The sequence below is a fragment of the Saccopteryx bilineata genome, chromosome 1 (assembly GCF_036850765.1).
Source record: "Saccopteryx bilineata isolate mSacBil1 chromosome 1, mSacBil1_pri_phased_curated, whole genome shotgun sequence".
In the NCBI taxonomy this organism is placed as follows: domain Eukaryota; kingdom Metazoa; phylum Chordata; class Mammalia; order Chiroptera; family Emballonuridae; genus Saccopteryx; species Saccopteryx bilineata.
Window position 1 is genome coordinate 187,002,751 of NC_089490.1, and position 21,118 is coordinate 187,023,868.

Genomic DNA, 21,118 nt, shown 5'->3' on the forward strand with positions numbered 1-21,118 from the left:
CCGGGATACACCCAGCACGCCCACCAGGGGGCGATGCTCTGCCCATCCAGGGCATTGCTCTGTCGCGACCAGAGCCACTCTAGTGCCTGAGGCAGAGGCCAAGGAGCCATCCCCAGCGCCCGGGCCATCTTTTGCTCCAATGGAGCCTCGGCTGCGGGAGGGGAAGAGAGAGACAGAGAGGAAGGAGAGGGGGAGGGGTAGAGAAGCAGATGGGTGCTTCTCCTGTGTGCCCTGGCCGGGAATCGAACCCGGGACTTCCGCATGCCAGGCCGACGCTCTACCACTGAGCCAACCGGCCAGGGCACTGATTGCTTTCTCATATGTGCCTTGACCATGGGCCTTCAGCAAACCGAGTAACCCCTTGCTCAAGCCAGTGACCTTGGGTCCAAGCTGGTGATTTTGCTCAAACCAGATGAGCCCGCGCTCAAGCTGGCGATCTCAGGGTCATAAACCTCAGTCCTCCACATCCCAGTCTGACGCTCTATCCACTGCACCACTGCCTGGTCTAATGGGATGTTTTAAACTGTGATTAACTCTATTTGTTTTCTAATTAACTTTTCCTTTCAAACTAGAATTTTTTTTCACCCCAGTCTTTATCAGATGTAATCTGCAAAAACAACTTTTAACATATTTTCTCTAGAGAAACAAAGAACTGCTCCAATACTTGTGAATTGAAATGCATGGCCCTTGAAAAAGCTCTTCGAATCTGAGGGTGGACATGTCCATGGCTCTCTATTCTAATACACTCCTATCACTGATAAGAGAACTTTCCTAGAGGTCCTCCTGGTTATTATCACTCCAATACAGTCCAGCACAGGGATCCTTCTGGGGGGCCACTTCCCACTGGATCAGGTACAGCTCTCATCGTCACCTTTACAATTGCCCCTTATTTCACTGAATGTCAAAAGCTCTTAATAACGGGGTCAAAACCATGCAGGCTCGATTTCAAGAGAGGTCACTGACATGCTTCCTGGAATCTCTGATGTCCAAACTAGCAGAGCCTCAGATCATTACAGGGGTTCAGGCCAATTAAACTTCCCTGACCCTCCAGCCTTGCCCCTTATGAGCTCAGTGATGATAGGGTGTAGCCTATCGCAGTCCGAGAGGCCCAAGGGGCAAAACGACCAGATTGGCCACAAGGTGTTAAGTGCCCAGATAGTTCAGCCTTGAAAACCCTACTTGGCCTATACCTGGAGTAAGCTAGAAAAGGATTTTGCAAGAAAACAAGACAGGTGATGCTTTAAGTAGATAAAATCATAACACAAGAGTATAAATTAAGGTGACCAGTCTTATTTTCACCTGCTTCTCCAATGACAGAGACTTCGAGAGCCTCTCCTTTGGGTTGGTTTAGGCTCACATTAACTTAGCTCACGGTTCTTCCATTGTGGTCCATGGACTTCTGGTGGCCCCGAGAAACTTGAGGGGGCCCTATGACGTCAAACTATGTTCATAATAATACTAACATGTGATTTGCCTTTTTCACTGTATTGGTATAGGCATTGATGGTGCAAAAACAATGGTAAGGAAAGCCGTTAGTGCCCCAGTGTGAATACTGTTTGTGAAATTATTGGCAATGGAGAAATTGTGGGTATTACTAGAAAAATTCTTTCTCACTCATTAGCTCTGTATACCAACAGCTCCCAGTAAGCTCTGGGTCTTTTAGCATTACACCAAGATATGTGCAAGGGTAGATTGCATACCACATGGACTACTACTACTACTATGTATAGACTATAGTGTATGAGTTACATACTGGCCCCAGACTGGACTGGTTATCACTACGTTCTTCCCCACCTCACGCTGCCCAGAGGGAATGATGCCAGTGTCACTTAAGAATGCCCTTGATGAAGCAGCAAAAATTATTAATTTTATTAAATATAGACTCTGGAATACAGGTTTTTATAATATTGTAAGCAAGCGAAGAATTGAGAAGGACAGAAATATCATTTCTGCTGCACGCTTCCATGCTACACACATCTCCGGGAAAAGTACGGGAGGGATCGTTTGTCCACAGCCGAACTAGCCGCTCTTTTCACAGAACACTACTTTTACCTGAAAGAAAAAAAAGACTCTCGTTCTTCCCATCTATGTATCTGGTAGACATTTCTTTTTTAAAATGAAGGCAATGGTCTCATCACTTGAAGGAAAACAACTGAGAGTTTTTGTTGCCAATGATAAAATTTGAGCTTTTCAGTGAAAATGAGAATTTTTGAAAATCTATACTTGCCACTGTGAGCCTGACAGTTTCCCAATACTTAAAGATTTTTAAAATGAGTTTGGTGGTGACATTAATCAGTGTGGCTCTGATATCATATAGTAGAGCATGTCAACATTCAGAAGAGCTGCATAATTCAGTAAACCGATATTTTCCAAATAAACAGTGCATGTTACAAAATCATTTTAAATCAATTTTAAAGCAACACAACAGAGAACTTTGTTGGTAGCAACTTCTTTGGATAGAATTAAGAACAGGGAGCTGGTTAGTGAACTCTAAATTACATAACAGGCACAGGGGATGACTGTTGCCTTCTTATACAGGCAGGAGTAGAGAAGATGTGTTCTTTCCCATTTTAAAAGGCTAGGGTCCAATTTCACAAGAGGGTACAACTCATAAGGCATTCTAGAAATTTCCAATATATATGCCAGGTTTCTTTCCTTATGATGCTTTTATTTTCTTACTGAGGCATCGTGGTCCCATTTTACTAATCTTTGGGAAAGTAGAAGCAGTTTCACACTAAGATCAAGCAGAAAAATAAAGAAATTAGATCAGGACTGCAGATCTGGGTTCTAGTTCAAGCTCTAGAAAATTTATTTAGTTTGTCTGTGATTTATATTTTTTTATTCTGTTAAATGAGAAGGTCAACTATATGTTCTTTGAGGCCTCCCTCTCTCTCCTGCCCTTAATACTTCATGAGACTAAAAGGAATTCAAAAAATCATCTTTGAAAGTCTGCATCATACAGTTTCTCCAGTAACTGGAAACATTAAACAAGGTGACTTTTGAAGTCTCTTTTAGTTAAGTGATAGTTCAGGCCTTTTCTATGCAGGAAAATCAAATCCACACCATCAAACGCCATTTTGTCACATTCACATTTGTGGCAGAGACTGTCTTAAGGCCTCATAAGCATGAGGGGCAGCACCCTGTGGTTCAACTAAAGAGACAAAATTGTTGATTTGAAATATAACCACATTTTTTTCATTTCAGGCCAATTCGGCTGTGCGTTGCATGGACACCGTCTGTATTTTCCAGAAGGATCTAGAGTACACAGCCGAGTGCCAGACCCCAGGTCCTGCTGAGATGAAATGCCTTAGGAGCTAGACCCAGAATTGTGATTACCAGGAGCAGTTGACAAGCCTAGTTGGAGGGAAAATCTAAATTATGAATATTAAGCCATTGGGAATGGAAAGGTCTAAACTGGGCAAGTGACGAAGATGAGTCCTTCAGCCTGAAAACTGGTCATCACACCAAAAGTTTCATTTGGAAGCAAGTCGTAGGCTGTCAGGAGAGAGCAGTGCAGAAAGACCAGTGATGGAAACAGGACCGGGGAGGCCCCTTGACTTAAAACTCCAGGGAGATATAAACACTCCTCTCTCTTCTGTTTATTAATATGGAAGTAGAGAATAACATTGCTTCATATTGCTTCTCAAGCATTCTGAAGTGTAATGATTCCAGAAAGAGCTAAAATTTGTGACTGGAAAATACAAACAAGCATGGAATGTTACAGCTAGGTTCATCATCTTGATACAGATTTATACTATTTTGAATGAAATTGCCAAAAAGCTCTGGGATAGCTATATCTTAATCCACTAATTTATCTCAACCTACTTCTTTTATGTACTGTAAGTACCCATGATAAGCAGCTCTTTGGGGAAATTCGAAAATCTTGTATCGACTAGAACTTAGATTCTGCAGAATGAATTCAGGATGTAGCGTCAGCATTACCTGTAAGTGTCTAGGATTTGTAGTTTTATGTCAAAGCCTTTCTATTATTTTAACGTTGCCTTGAATTTTGGGATTTTTTTTACCTTAATTTAATGGAGGTGAAGAAAAGTTGAGAATTTATCTATCTGATGGACTCAGAAGCGCCATACGTAAAAGAAATACAGTGTTGAAATGAGCATTGCATGATATTATTTCACTGTGTTAGAAAAGCATTTGCTTTTATATAACACTTGGAGGAAAACTAGAGACATGTATATCAAGCAACTCAGCTGTAAAATGGATGTCAAATTGTTAAAAAAAAAAAAAAAAGTAAACATAAAAGCTAATATTAATGGCTTACTGTCAACGTAAGACTTTTTTTCCCCAATAGATGTTGTGGCGGCATAATATTTTTAAATGGTCTCATTAACATCAAATAATAATAATAGCAGCTTTAGAAGATAGACTGGAGACCACATTAATAAATATGTAAAGATGCTTTGATGCTGGAGGGATCACAGATGCAGAGGGAATTGAATTAAAATTCATAAAATCATGACAAATTGGAGCAAAGGATGAGATCAATAAAGTAAGTTTACTAATGATAAATAGAGAATAGCTATCAGAAGACAGTAATGATTCAATGTGCAAATTAAGTAGAAGGAAAGGATTAGGGAATAATACCGCAAAGAAAAATATGAACTTACATGGGGTGGTTACTTAAAAAGACTCTATCAAAATAAATCAGGTAGTCTAGGTCCACATGAGCTCTTTGTTCACTTGGGACCTATTATTTATACTTCACACACATATCCTTCATACTTGCCCAGTGGGAAAAGAGCAAGGTAGAGTTGGGGGTGGGGTGTGGAAAGTGGTGAGAGGTGATGGCTAATAAGGAAGAAAAGCCAAGTCTAGTGGTGCTGTGAGCTTGGAGGTAGGGGGCGCCCCTGAGGGATGGCAGCATCAGCTGAGGTGGACCTAAGGCAGCCTCTCCCCTGTGTATTTACAAAAGTTGCCACATTGATCCTATATGGTACAGGTCAGCGGTGTGTAAAGGAGATTTTAATATGCTAAGTTATCTGTTTGACATTCAGAATGAAGACTCTCCAATGAAATTGGTTTGTCTGCCTTGGGTCCATTAATAATCAGCCAACTGGTGAGAAGTTCCAAGCTGACTCCCTTTTTATCCTGAAAGTCTGTTTACATCTTGATTCAGTGGGGAGACGTTTTTCAAATACTAATTTCTGAACTACTAACTCAAACCTGCTGAATCTAGACTGTTTAGGGATTGGATACACACTGTTTCATTATTTTTATTTATTTTTAATCTACTCAGATGATTCAGATGCAAGCAACCAGGTCTGGAAACTACTGATTGAGCTGATATTCATAGTTTTCATTTAGAGTTCTTAGAAATATAATTTGTGAGGCTACTAACGTGTTGGATTGGATTTACACTTAACTTTTTTATGAATTGGGTGAAATTTTTAAAATCTCTCCTGTGCTGCATTAAAAGTCTATGAGAGTGGTTAAATAAATGATTTAAATGAATAGCAATGTCAATATAGGCACTGTCTTCTAATTTGCTGATTGATGAGCATAAGCAGGGATGAAAAACAGTTGAAATATGGAGCAGAATTTATCATTTTCATCACCTTTAATGATTGTTGACTTCAATCATTTCACTCAGCATGAAATGGACCTCAGAATTTACTGCTCGTTTCTTGAGTACTGAGATGCAGAATACTCAAGGGTCCCAGGAAGCGTAATAAATATCAAGTATTTTTGCGAGGCTGATTTCTCACAGCTAGTTTCACTTACAGGCTCTCATGAAACAGCACCCAAATATTGGCTTGAAGGTACCAGGAATTGATAGAACAAAAACCTGTGACAATGTCACATAAAAGTTGGGGCAAATCACTTGGACTCCATTTCCCTTTCTACAAAAAGAGGGTAACAGCAGTTGTTAACTCTCTGCTTCACAGGTTGAATTAGTGATGTAATAGCTTGTGTGTGTGTGTGTGTGTGTGTGTGTGTGTGTGTGTGTGTGTGTGTATGAGAGAGAGAGAGAGAGAGAGAGAAGGAGAGAGACAGACAGACAGAAAGGGACAGACAGACAGGAAGGGAGAGAGAAGAGAAAGATCAATTCTTTGTTGTGGCACCTTAGTTGTTCATTAATTGCTTTCTCATATGTGCCTTGACCAGAGGGGCTACAGCAGACTGAGTGACCCCTTGCTCAAGCCAGCAACCTTGGGCTTCAAGCCAGTGATCTTTGGGCTCGAACCAGTGACCATGGGGTCATGTCTATGATCCCATGCTCAAGCTAGCAACCTGTGCTTAAGCCAGATGAGACTGTGCTCAAGCCAGTGACCTCAGGATTTGGAACCTGGGTCCTGTACCTCCCTGTTCGATGCTCTATCCACTGTGCCACCGCTTGGTCAGGCAGTGATGTAATAGCTTTAAACTCACCTGAGCTATGCTGAGCTAAGAGCTCTTAGGAAGAAAGATATCAGATTAAATAGGCAGTACATTTTTAAGGAGGACAAAATGGGGATGTGTCTAAAACATAGTTATGAAGCACCTACCATATGCCAGGCATGCTATAAAGCATTGCCTCCTGATAAGTAATTGGCTGAAATATTTTATTAATAAATACCCTATAGTTAGGCACTTAGAATCTGTTTAAAATAGGAAGCAAATTCTACAGGGAAACATATTTTACATAAGTTTCTGTGAAGAACTGTCTATAGGGATCATGCTAGTTTGACTGGAGTCAAATGTATTGGGCATCACCTAATCTTGAGGTCTTTGGAGATGCAAAGTACTCATCTGACATAAAAAACCTTCAGCACCTTATTTCTTTGAATGAAGTACATGATATTGCTGGGATGGGGAGTCAAGTTAAATGAAATACACTTTTCTTATTAGTATTAAGAAAAGTGTATTCAGAAGGAAGTAGGCATAAGGAACATTGAGAAAGTCTGCTCACAGAAATAAAACATGATCAGAAACTTTTCTTGCCTTCCCTTGACCATTTGGGCCAGAGTAAATGAGAAGAGACAGATAATAAACCATAAACACAATGTGTAAGTCACAGTGAGTTAAAGTGAGTGCTACGGAAAAAACAACAACAAAAAGAACATTAGTTATGAGGGTGTCCAAGGGGAGGGTGAGTCACAAATTCAAACGGAATGATCAGTTTTGACTAAGGCTTCACTAAGAAGGTAACATCCAAGCAAAGACTTGAAGGAAGTAAGGGAGATGGATATCCACATGGATATCTGGGCAGGAATTCTCTCTTGGCCGAGGCCCTCAGGTGGGAACGTGCTTAGAGTGGGCAAGAAAGAGCAAGGATGCCAGGAAGGCTGGAAGAGTGTCAGTGAAGGAGAAAATAGTAGGAAATGATATCAGAGAAGCAACCAGGGCTAGAATATACAGGACCTTGAAGGCTGTTGAAAGAGTTTGACTTCATTCTGCATTGAGAGTGAGCTTTGGAGAGGGTTACACGGAAGAGGAACCTCTCACCCATGAAGAATGGGAACTGATGGATGAATAGCTAACTTTCTTGTAGCTTGGTGGGATTATTACCAAGCTTTTGCAGGCTCCTCAGAAGTCCGCATGGGAGAAACCCATTCATCAAATGGATTTTCTCCTTTTCCTCCCTTGCTTCCTATACTCTCTCACCTATGATTCTTGGGATAGCCTCCAAATAAATTCCTTGCACCCAAGACCTTGTCTTAAGCTCTGATCTTGGAGGAACTCAAACTGAAACAACTGGCAGTGGAAGCAGCCTGAGGAAGTATATTCTCAATGGTACGAAGGCAACAAAGACATCACAGTGATGGTAATTCGGGTGGTGAATCAGCCCTGGCACTTTGTAGATCACAGTTGCCAGAACATTTCACCTGCAGTGTCCTGGGAAGAGGTTATGCAACAGTGCTACATCTATACGGGGTGTGACAATCATAGGAATTGAAGAGGTGTCTGGCTTTTGCTTACTGGCCAGAAGCATTGAGGAAAGAGAATGGTAGGTTTACATCATCCAGCCATCTATTCAGAACATAGGGAGGGAAGCCAGACAGCCTCCTTGGAGATTTCCCTGTCCTGCAGCCAGAGGGCAGACTTCTGAAAAATCATGCCAGGGGTGGGTGGTGGTGGTGGTGGTGGTGATGGTGGTGGTGTATGTGTGTGTCATGTTTAAGGGTGACAGAAACGCAAAGCAGACTGAAGGTACAGGCCAGGCAGGCATCTCATGCAAAAGTCAAAGCCCTGGCTGGGAGGCAGTTGGCCCTGAGGACTGGAATGAGGTCATGGGGGTGGAGAACCTTGAACACCTAGACCTCCCTGAAGCATCCAGGTCAGCAGAAGTCTCCTTCGCCCTGTTAGTTGAAGAGAACAGCTCTCCATTGCCTACAGACACAACCAAATTCTCCTCTGAAGCAGATGCCTCAAGGTCTGTCTTCAGCTCCCTTCACTGCCCCAGTTCCCAAAACTGGGGACCAGTCTCGGCACAGCCTGAGTTAAGTATGCTGTGAGGGATGTGATAGATTTTCTTTTCTGAAGATGGCTGCAGTGACATCCCTCATCCCAAAGGCTCTTCCACAGGGAAACCTTACCATTTTCCTACCACGAGGTCGAGTCTAATTCACCTCTGCTTGAAGCTGGGCTGGACTTGACCTGCCTGACCAGCAGAAGTGATGCTGGGTGATTCCCAAGGCTGAGCCATAAAAGGTGAAACAGCTTCTGCCTTGCTCATGGGAACATTTGCCATAGGAAGCCAGAGCCACCATGAAAGACCAACTACCCTGAGGCCACCATCTGTAAGAAAGCCAAGGCACAGAAAGAGCAAGCCAGCCGCTGTTTTAGTAGGATGCTTTAGTAAGATACTCCTCCTGAAAGTGAAAATGCACCAGGCTATCTTCCCCTTGTGAATGCAGACTCTTTCAGTGATAGCCTCCTGCTAAGTGCCAAAGGCTGTTGTTATAGCAAATGCATTCTATTTATCATTCACCACCTGGTCATAAGGTTATATTAGTGCTCCTCCTTTCTGTTACAATGTCTGTCTGCAGGGACCCGATCATTTGACATTCTGCAGAACATCATGCTGGCTCATGATATTAATGAGAACATGGTAACTGGACTTGGTTTTTAGGAAGGAGCAAGTATACTGGTTGTTTTAGTAACATACATCATGCTGGAGGATGAGAAATAAAGCCTGACACATCAGAAAATATTTTCAGGGCCCAATGTTCTAGGATATCCAATCAAAAAGGATGCATTGCATTTACTACCTGTAAAAGAGGCACCACCCTTGGTGAGTTACTTTGGATTGTTAAGGTAAAAAAAAAAATAGTACTCTTGAGACTACTTACTCTGACCCATTTATGAGAAGCTACTGGTTTTGATGGGACCTGAGAGACTGTATGAATAGCCTCCTACAGACTCAGCTAAGGCATCACCTTAGGGGTGACACCTTGCATGGTTGGTTGGGTCACTGTTCTCAAGTATGAGGCATAGATGTTAAACCAATGATTGCTACATGTAGGCACTACGTGTGCTGTATCCCCACTATCTAGACTACACAGGAATAGTAATCAAAGGATGCAATTAGAATTGTCCCCATTCACCATATGCCCAGTGAGCTATTAGTGGAAATTGTCCTTTTAATTTTTATAGCTTTAGGCCCTTCCTGCACAAGGCCTAAGTCTCAGGGTATGTGTATAGAAAGGGTTGGCATTTCCGCCAGGGGTACAGTAATGTTTCCACTGCATCTAAACCAATGACTGCCACCAAATGATGTTGGTATCCTTGTGTTAACAGAGCAGCAGGAAAATCTTGGAAAGTCAAAGTTACTGCTACCTACTGGGGGTGGGGAGGAGATGTTTAAAATTCAGGGAGCTCCCTGAAGAACCCGTTCATACTCCTATGCTTGGTGACAGCGGTTCAAGCCACAGGAGCCTAACCTGGCAAGGTGAGCAGGGCTCAACTGCTCAGGGATGAAGATCTGGTCAGCCTACTGAGCAAGCAACTTGGGCTGAAGGAAGTGCTGGCTATGGGTAAGAAAACAGGTGGGAGAGGAGAGAGATGATGAGTATAGATTGTGGCCTTGGGACCAGCTGCAGCAATGAAGACTGTGGCTTGTCTTACCAATTCCTATTTTCACTTTCTTTTGAAAATTGCAGCCAGTTACAACCTTGGAATGGTCAGTAACAGGAACCTCAGGGTGGGCATAAGAGGATCTGGCCAGAGCAAGGGGGGAACATGGGGGTCACTCCTGATACTCTGCTCATGTCCCCGTTTTCTTGTCAGTTCCCCTAGGGCTGTAGCAACATCTCCATGCACACTGACTGCTTCCTACCTGGAGTGCAACACCTGTCTGCTTCACCACCTCAGGCCCTCCGCGCCCACGGGGAGTATTGCCTACACGTGCCGGGGTTAGTGCCTTTTAACCAAGAGGTTCAAGGACAGAGATGCACCTACTTCCCTGCCGTTCAGAGGGTTAGTTCTGGGACATGTTCTACATGGTTTCTTAGGAGACCTCCAGTAGAGATGAGCCCCAGCGGCCTGAAGTAGTAACCTGTTGATTAACACAAACTTTTTCACTTCTCTCCTCTTGCCCACTCCATCCCTTGGGCTTACTGGGACCAAATAAACTACCCCCAGTCTATCCTTATCTCAGCGTGTGCTCTTGGGGGAAACTCAAAGATGATAAGTGTTCATTATAAGCACATCTATCTATATTAATTTATTATTTACTATAAAAATAATCTTGAAGAAAAAAAATTTAATTTTAGCATCTAGGTCTAAGTAATGCATATTTGTAGTAATAGTAAAAATGTGAAGAACAGTAAGGAAAGTTACTTTCCCTGGTTTATAAAGAATAAGGAAATTAAACTTTGAAAAAATGCAGTGATATATATTTATATCAGAAGAGGAGTGTTTTAATAACTATAGAAATAGTTGGCAGGCCATTGACTATCAAGGGATTATTTTGAAATTGTTATCATTGGCCAACTACTATGATTAATAAAATCAACATTTTCATGATGCAGGAGATATACACATTATGTCAAAGTTAATGAGTATACTTGCTTCCTTTAAAAATTGTTGAGCCATTAGATTACTCAGCCCCCCTTCAGTTATCTTTCATTTTACAAGAGTTTTCACATATATGCCCTTTCACGTACACAAGCACACACACTCATACACACACACACACACACACACACACACACACATACCCCTCTATATATTAAACACTTTCAGGGTGTAGCTCTACAGACTCATACATTTTAACTCTGGCGAGGCATGCCATATTCCGTCTAGAATGCAGCTTACAAAGAAACCCACATTGAAGGCCAGTGTACAGTTCTTTCTTTCTCTCCTGCATGTGGCAAGAAAGCCCTCCGGAACTGATACTGCCAAGCCAAATGAAAAGGGCCTTCACATCCACAAAGAGAAAGAAAATGTCAGAGTCTTGAGCAAGCCAGAGAGTAGTCAACAACCGGGAACAAGCTGTCTTTGCTCAGTAGAACCTATACAAATATTTTTTGAGTAAATCCCATCTCATTTGTCTGCACTTTTGATGAGATGTTAGTTTCTGAAAGCAAATGAAATCCAGATTCTTCCCTCTGACCAGCCTGTTGAATATCCAGATGTACTCCTTGGCATATTTGACCCCCTATGCATGCTTTGTTGAACCTTTATGATTTTTGTCTACCTTGAACTGCTTATAGCTTCTTTTGATAACAAGTTCCCCACTTTTGGAGGGAAGTGTCCTTTCTCCATTTCAACTGCGTGGTTTTCATGTGAACTCATAGAGCTCTGACTTCTCTGTTCCTGTCATAGGGGCTGGACTGTGGTTAATCTTCATGTGTTATGTACTGTCTTTCATGATGGCTCCAAGAGGCCATGGAAACGAACCAATTAGAGGTCTTCTGTAGGAGTTTCCAAGTGGAACTAGGGCTGGAGGGAGAGCCCTTTCTTTCTGAAAGAGACATGTGACTCTACCACACGGGGAAAGCTGGTCTGAAAGAGTGAAGCCAGCTTGTAGGGATAGGTGACACAACAGGTCAAGTCCTTCATTCTAATGTCTGAGTTCCCTGCTGCCTGCTTCTCCTCTCCACTGCCTTTTGGGGCTTGGGCTCCTCCCCCTCCCTCCATTCTGTGAACTCCCCTGGTCTCTTCCACGTTATCTTTCTTTCATGCTCAACTCAAGTCAAGTGGGGTTTCTGGTATTGACAGCTGAGAGCTCTGAGGGATGTACTGCATTTATTTTTTGTTGTTGTTCTATAAAATAGTTATACAATCACTCAAATATTGACTAAAGCCATTTGATCACCACCACTGGCCTGGCTACAGAACAGAGAGGGAGGGGGGCACTGCCTCTCAGGGTCAGTAGTGAGCATATCACCCTAAACTGTAATATCAAGCTACTAAAGTGGAAGCTCTCTCAATGTTCTCAAAAAACCTAAGCAATTCCTTAGGACTTCCTTGACCTTTTTACCCCAGTGGTGAAAACAAGAGATGTCAGAAATAGCTCCTAATTAACACTGAAGGTGTTAAATAAATTCTTAACATTTTTTTGATACAGTGCTGAACACTGGCTTCAATGTTGTTTTTACAGGTTTTGTTTTATATTTTACTGAGTACTCCCCCCCCCTTTTATAGGGAGGGTTGTTTGTTATTGTTGTTTCTTCTTTTTAGAGTTGCTGCAGTGATACATGAATGTCAGACACTTCAGTTGAATTGTCACTTTGTGTCTAAAGCTGGCTAGTTTGAACAACAGAGATTCATTTCTGACAGTTCTGGAGATTGGGGAAGTGTAAGATCAAGGGGTTTCCTTCTTGCTGTGTTTTCTCATGGTCTTTCCTTGACATGTGGGTATGGATGGGGGATCTCTCTCTTTCTCTTTTTATAATACCACTAATCTCATCATGAGCACCCCAGTCTCATGACCTAGTCTAAACTTAATCACCCCCCAAAGGCACTACCCCCAAATGTGGTTGCTTTGAGGATTATAGCTTTAATGTATGAATTCGGTGGGGGTTGGGGGGGGGGGACGACACAAACATTTAGTCCGTAACACTGATCAAAATTTAGATTTTGGAAAAGAAGCATTTAATTGACCTTGCTTGTGTCCCATGGCCACCCTTAGCCACGTGGGCAGGACACCTGTTTTTATACAACAAACTCTATCCATTGAGAAGTGGTAGTTCTGCAAAGGAAGTCAGATGCTATTGGTAAGAGGAATGGGCTGAACAGTAAAATAACTACGAATACCCACTGCAGAGAGCTTCCAGTGTTTTCAACAGAGCCAAACTGAACACAGATGGCTATCAGCCACTCTGTCACAATATCAATTTACCTACAACATCTAAATACATCAGTGTTTCTCTTGAAATTCCCACTTTCATTTTTCAATTCAGTTAGCCTTAGAAGGGATGTCTAGAATCTCCTATTTTCTTTTGATTAATTTATTTTTCAATAGAAAAGTTCCCAGAACCTGTAAATATATTATCTTACCTGAAAAAAAATGAACTTTGCCAATACAATTAAATTAAGGGTTTTGAGAGAGGGAGATGGTTCTGAATTATCCAGGTGGTCTCAAGGTAATCACAAGGGTCCTTGTAATTGACAGAGGGAGGCAGGAGAATCAGTGTCAGAGTCGGGCGATGTGAGAACAGCTCAAGCAGCCAGGGCTGGCCTTGCAGATGGAAGGGAGCCCAGGAGTGCGGCAGCCTCCAGGAGCTGGAAGGGGCAAGGGAGTGCGTTCTCTCCTGGAGCCTCCAGAGAAGAGCTCAGCCTTGGCAGCACCTTGAGTTTTGCTCAGTGAGACCCATTAACCTCCAGAACTATAGCTAATAAATTCGTAGAGGTTTTTTTTTTTCCTTTTTAACTTTTAAGCCACTACGTTTGCGGGAATTTGTTACAGCAGCAATAGGAAACGGATGCCAGTGGAAGTCGGTTTTGGGGAGGAGACATCAAGGGACATTAATGCTTCTAGGCGGGGAATTTTTGCAAGAATGTATTATTGTACGCTAAACACCAATACGTATTATCGCTGATAATTTATAGACAGGTTGATCAATAACTCATTTTCAAAAGACTGTTGCATTTGCTGAAATTATGGGGGGGTGTTTAGGAGGGAAAAGTGCTATTTAACATTCATAGACTTTTAAAAATACATATAGAAGAGTTTTGAGTTTTGTATTAGTGAAGAAGTGTGTTACGTTGCATGGACGGGTGTGTGTGTGTGTGTGTGTGTGTACACCTACTTATTTATTTGGGTAAAGGATATTTTTTTCTTTTTCCTTTCTATTGAATTTATAGGGGTGACATTGGTTAACAAAATTATACAGGTTTCATGTATACAATCCTGCAACAAACAATCAAGATTTCTTTTTCGGCCCTGGCCGGTTGGCTCAGCGGTAGAGCGTCGGCCTTGCGTGCGGGGCACCCGGGTTCGATTCCCGGCCAGGGCACATAGGAGAAGCGCCCATTTGCTTCTCCACCCCTCCTTCCTTCCTCTCTGTCTCTCTCTTCCCCTCCCGCAGCCAAGGCTCCATTGGAGCAAAGATGGCCCGGGCACTGGGGATGGCTCCTTGGCCTCTGCCCCAGGCGCTAAAGTGGCTCCGGTCGCTGCAGAGCATCGCCCCTGGTGGGCGTGCCGGGTGGATCCCCGTCCGGCGCATGCGGGAGTCTGTGTGACTGTCTCTCCCCATTTCCAGCTTCAGAAAAATACACACACACAAAAAAATATTTCTTTTTCTATCACGTAACTTGAAGACCAGAGGCCCAAAGGAGGGGAGGCCTGGGACTAGTTCAAAGCGTTAAGGTCACAAGTATTTCTCAGTCTCCTTCCCACTCTCTCTTCTGCTGTCTGCAGAGAGCACGACTTCCATTCCCAAGGCTGCCTCATGGCTGTAATGTGGCAATCGGAGCTCCAGCCATGACATCTGTATTCTGGGCAAGAAAAAGAAAGAATAGAGCGGGGCGGGGATGGGGGGAGGCGAAACAGCACATCTCAGCTGAGTCCTCTTTTAAGGAGCATTCCTTAAATCAGCACTGGCAATCATCCAACCACATGGCCACCTCTCTTCACAAGGGAGGATAGGAAATGTAGATTTTCAGCTGGGCACATTGCCACCCCTAACAAAATCAAGGTTCTCTTAGTGAGAACACGAAGAGAGAGGCCACAGACTTTAGTGGCAGCCAAATTATAAAGCAGGGGCCTTTATAACCATGTCTTTAAGGATAAACATGCCATAATGAATAGTCCTTAACTGTTTAAGGAAGTATAAATAGACATACCGTAAACATTGTATAACTGTTCAAAGCTAACCCATTGAAAACAACTGCAATAAAAATTAAAAACCAAAAACAATCAGTTCCATGATGAGTTTGTTTGAAGGACATGAATTCAGTAAAAATTTAGTTTTCTAAAACGTCCAGTTTAAGATGAACTTCAAGAGGGATAATTTATGTTTGAGCATTTTTTTTTCTGAAGCTGGGAACGGGGAGAGACAGTCACATAGACTCCCGCATGTGCCCGACCAGGATCCACCCGGCACGCCCACCAGGGGGCGACACTCTGCCCACCAGGGGGCAATGCTCTGCCCCTCCGGGGCATCGCTCTGCTGCGACCAGAGCCACTCTAGCGCCTGGGGCAGAGGCCAAGGAGCCATCCCCAGCGCCCGGGCCATCTTTGCTCCAATGGAGCCTTGGCTGCGGGATGGGAAGAGAGAGACAGAGAGGAAGGAGAGGGGGAGGAGTGGAGAAGCAGATGAGCGCTTCTCCTGTGTGCCCTGGCTGGGAATCGAACCCGGGACTGCAGCATGCCAGGCCAACGCTCCACCACTGAGCCAACCGGCCAGGGCCTGAGCATGTTTTTTATTAAATGTTACATAGATCCTCAAAGGAGTTGGTGACCCCATAAAGGTTAACCATGAATCTAAGTGTTGTGCCCACATGGAAGATAACAAAAATACTAATCTAACTGAACTCAGAGTTGAATTGGGGGTTTCAAGTCACACAAATATTCTCAGGCCAATACGAATTCCAGACCTTCCACCTAATGGGTTGAGAAAGCTGAGGGCACAGCTAGAGTCCAGAGGCTGGTTGAAGACAAGCATCAGCTAACAAAGGCAGAGCTCTCTGGCCTGTGGACAGACAGGAGCAGACGGGGTGTGTCATCAGCAAGCCCCTCCAGGCTGAGCCAGGGGGGGGCTGTCCTCAGAAGAAGGGAAATCCCAGGGAGGGCACTGTTTCATTTGAGTCTGAGCAGTGAGAAAAGAACAACATGACCATCTGTTCTGACACATCGGCAAACCCAGATATTTGGCATTTAGTATTAAGACTGTTTATCAAGCTCCTAATGCTGACGATGAACAAATAGAACCTCCTTTCTGTGTTGCACTTTTTGATTTGTGGAGGGAGAAGGGCTCTAACCTGTCAATCTAATGAATCTACCGGCCCATGTTTAAGAAGACTTAAAGAGACTTGGAAAATAGGACAGAGTAAATCTGATTATTTCATCAGAAAGGTCTCAGGAGGAAAAAGAAAATGGTATTGTTGCAACATAATGACTATCTGGCTTTGTAGGCACCTGGGATTTTATTTGCCAGGTAGAGAGCATCACCTCAGGGCTCCGTCCACGGACGCCTAGTCTCTCCTTGCCCCCTGCCTCCCTTGCGGTGGGGAGAGCCTATCTGCTGGTTTGAAGGTCTCCAAAGTGGGGTGTGATGCGCACCTCATGGATTCTCAGCACAATCGTCGGGGTGTGAGAAGAAAATATTAGGACATGAGCAAATAGATTATCTTAAAAATAAGGGAAATACGCATTATAAATATTCACTCTATGGGCTGACAGATAGCAGCACCGGCACTAAGCAGAGATATCAGATGGTCAGGCCTCCCTGACCTTAGGGGTCATTTCTACAGAGCAGCAAGGGGTTCACACCTGGGGCCAGGGAGGGGCTGTGGCATCCCACCCCTCACGTTCCTCCAGTGGCTGGCAACATGTGGCCTTTTGTTCATGCCAGGTTAAGTGGAATTATAGATCATACTATTTAATTTTATGTACCCTAGCCCTCACAAAATATACAAATGACTTTAAATGATTACAGAAAAAAGAAAGCCCTTCTGATTAGAGGTCTTACTGAGGCAAGCAAAATCGAACAAAGTACGGTAACGTGAAGCTGATTTTTGTGTTTCTAGAACAATGTTTCTTCAGCCACACTGCTCAGGAAGACAAGGGCGACCTGATAAGATCCCATCAGAAATTGTTCCCACCAAACCAAAAACACCCGGAAGAGGACCAGACATGCAGAGGCGCACCAGCCGGCACACAGCTGAACTTCACATGAGGAGTGTCCACCGAGTGTATACTGTGTCTGTGACATGTCTTTTGTCACCTACCGTAGCCATTAAAACCAATGGCAAAGCAAACTGCACTTAGAAGGAGACCTCGAATTTCTGTCACACAAGATGCTAAACTACAATTTTCAAAAATAATGAAACATAATTTAGCACAGTGCCTTGATTCAAATGAGCATTTTCAAGAAAACAAATTATTATGCCGTGAAGAAAAATTAATAAATATTTTCAAATATTATGTATTTCAAACTTAGCTCATCCTTTTAATATATCTACTTTGTGTGTGCTATTATGTTCATAATGTATCAATACAGCAATACATGTATAGCACAAAATATAAATCTACACACCTGAAAGTTTCTATTCAAAATAGTATTTACTATTGGCCTGTGCATCAAAAAATGTGCAGAAACTATTGTTGAAGATAATAAAGTGTGGTAATGATATACCCATAAAATAGTCCGATCCCTGTCAATCTGATAGTCCTCTTAAATGATTTACTACTTTAACTCAATTAGAATACGACCTCTCAGCCCTGGCTGGTGGCTCAGTGGATAGAGCACCTGCCTGATGTATGGTCATCCCTGGTTTGATTCCTGGTCAGAGCACACAGGAAAAATGACCATCTGCTTCTCCCCCTCTCCTACTCCCTCTTCCCCTCCTCTTCCCCTCCTGCAGCCAGTAGATCACTTGGTTCGAGCATGGACCCAGGTGTTGAAGATAGCTTAGGATGCTCCCAGTGGTCAGCTTCAGGTGTTAAAAATAGCTTCGTACTTGAGCATCGGACCCAGACAGGGTTGCCAGGTGGATCCCAGTTGGGGCACATGCGGGAGTCTGCCTCACTGACTTCTCTTCTCTCACCTAGAATATGATCTCTCCTTCCTTCACATTCCCACAGAAGTATAGCTGCAAGATCACTGTTCTGCAACTTCTAATAAGATACATACACCTAAAATTTTCCCCTTGGATTCTGATTACAGTAGTTGTGTAGGTGTGTGAGAGAAAGTGCACAGCAGACAGGATCAGTGTTTGAGTCATTCTCTGCTGAATAATTTATCTCTCAGAGCACTTAGCACCAAGAATTTATTTGGAAATGATGAGAACAAGTAAGTGTCAGGAAGACCCTTAGGACTGATGATCACAGGGTCACTTGTATTATTTGGCGAGGCACTGAGGGAACCACATGGGGCTCAGTCTTGCCCAGCGCAAGAGCTCTTTCCATCAGCGAAGATTTTTCTTTTCGTCCTCTGATCTTACAGGTCATTGTTTACGCAAAAGATGGCTCACTTCTGCTCAGAAACAAGGCAATAATATACTTAGCTACTATTTGTGGCTTGCAGATGCCTAACTCTTTCCCATGTCTTTCCATATCAAATTGGGTCAGGCACAATGTTCCATGTTGTTCTCAACTTGACTCACATGTAATTTCACAGAAACCAAATCTAATGTCACATTTATCTAATTTATATAGAGACATAGATTTTGTAACAATCTTCCCTGAACAGGTAACCTCACTGTTTGAAACAATCTGAATAGCTCAATTACTTATAAAACATGCAGCAAGTTCTAATGGACCCCTTGAGAGTTGGAACTAAACGGAGTCTGGTTTGACTTCAGCCATGTAAATAATTCTCTCTCTCTCTCTTTTTTTAAATGGAAAAATTATTTTATTATAACCTCTCTGCTTGGAATGAGTATATAAGTTTCCCTTGCTTCCTCAATAATTTCCCAATTTGTAACCCCATATCTAGTAAAAATTTAAAATTTTCCATTTGCCTTTGCAAGCAAGACAGTGATAATTTGATAGTAATTTTCTGGGCAATTTCTGCCCTACTAAATTATGAAAGATTGTGAAAAATTACTAAATTATGAAAAATAAGTTGGCAGTGTGTCTTACTAAAGAGATACGTTCTTTTATAATTTCCACACCAATTTGCCCATGGCTTGGTGATGACGCAGAACAGCTCATTTTTGACTTGTTAAAGAAATGATTATAAAAGGAAATTGGGCTGCCCTTAAATTAACATCACCCAGTTGGGTTCTAGCTATAGATTTTGAGCTGAGAATTGTTTTTTCGGACACAATAAATGAGTTAAGCTGAGCCATCCACAGCCCTACACTGAGAGCTCCCACTGTGACCCCTAGTACATGTAAAGTCACTTGGTTAATACGTGATGCCAATGAGACTGAGATCATATGTCCTCTTCCCAGGCAGGACAATACAGAAACACCATGGCCCAGACACAGCCCTAATTAAAGTCTGCCCTTTGGAATTCACATGTCTCTGTTCACATGGAAATGCTACAAGCTTTGGACACATCAGAGAGTCATGCAGCAAAATAAAAATCTATGCAAAATTGGAAAGAGTTTTTAATAATGATTATAATTTTGATTCATTTTGGTGTCAAATGGGCTGGGCTAACGGGTGCCCAGAGAGCTGGTATGACATTATTTCTGGGTGTCTTACTGAGGGTGTTTTCAGAAGAGATTAGCTTATGACTCAGTAGACTGAGTAAAGATCACCCTCACTAGCATAGGTGGGCATCATTCAATCTGTCACGGGCCTGAGTAGGACAAGAAGTCAGAAGAACAGAGAATTTGCTCTCTGGGCTTGAGCTGGGACACCCATCTTTTCCTGCCCTGGGACATTAGTGCTCCTCATTGACAGACATTCAGACTGACCTTGAGACTCACCACATCTCCCCACCCCACGTCAGTTCCCTGATTCTACTGTCTGGCCCCTGGTTTGGACTGAACTGTACCACTGGCTCTCCTGAGCCTCCAGCTTGCAGTCTCCATGATCATGTACGCCAGTTCCTTATGGCAAATCTCTACATCTTCCATTGGTTCCACTTTTCTGGGGAATCCTGATGAATACAGGGGTGCTCTTCAGCAGAAGGGTTTTGAATGAAAAAATTCTCTCCATCAGGACCACTGAGTAGAGATGGAAATAAACTAATCTTTAGAGGGATTCATCCAGCCTCTCATTGCAAAGGTCACTGAGCCAATATTGGGTCCCAGGATCCTGATTTTTAGAAAACAATAAAAATAAAGGATATTGAACAATAATGACAAAAAAAAGACTAGAGTTTCCTGTCCTGCTCAGTGTCAATACATTATAACTTTTCTATAATGGTAAATTTATTTATTTTATTTTATTTTTTTAGCAAGGCAGGGGTGTGGGACAGACAGAGACAGACAGGAAGGGAGAGAGATGAGAAGCATCGATTCTTCGTTGCAGCTCCTTAATTGTTTACTGATTGCTTTCTCATATGTGCCTTGACTAAGGAGCTCCATCTGAGCCAGTGACCTGTTGCTCAAGCCAGCAACCTTGGACTTCAAGCCAGAGACCTCTAGGCTTAAGCCAGTGACCATGGGGCCATAGCTATGGGGTCCCACGCTCAAGCCAGAGACCCCTCTGCTCAAGCTGGTGAGCCCATGCTCAAGCCAGATGAGTTCATGCTCAAGCCAGTGACCTCGGGTTTTCAAACCTGGGTCCTCAGCATCCCAGGCCAACGCTCTATCTGCTAATTACCACCTGGTCAGGCTATAATGGTAAATTCTTATGATAATAAAAAGAATACATTCTCCTTGTACAAGATCTAAAAAATTCCAAGAACTGTGAAGAAGAAAATTTAAATTATCCACAATCCCACAGTTCATTCATTTGCTTATCTGAGCAACAAACATACAAAATTATGCAACTTACTACACGCAGGGCATGTCCCAGGGCTCAGCACCCAAAAACCTCAGCCTCTGATTTATTTTCTCCCGGCCCTTTTCTCAGTGCACTTCCAATAATAAAATAAGAATCAGATTA

General features: G+C 42.9%; 2 non-coding genes across 2 annotated transcripts; one reads left to right on the forward strand and one right to left on the reverse strand.

Moving 5' to 3' along the window:
* Nucleotides 1-227: 227 nt before the first annotated feature.
* Nucleotides 228-303, reverse strand: TRNAA-GGC (transfer RNA alanine (anticodon GGC)). The gene has a single exon. It is a non-coding gene; the product is annotated as a tRNA-Ala (tRNA).
* A 14,026-nt stretch (nt 304-14,329) lies between these two features.
* On the forward strand, nt 14,330-14,405 carry TRNAA-UGC (transfer RNA alanine (anticodon UGC)). The gene has a single exon. It is a non-coding gene; the product is annotated as a tRNA-Ala (tRNA).
* Nucleotides 14,406-21,118: the final 6,713 nt, after the last annotated feature.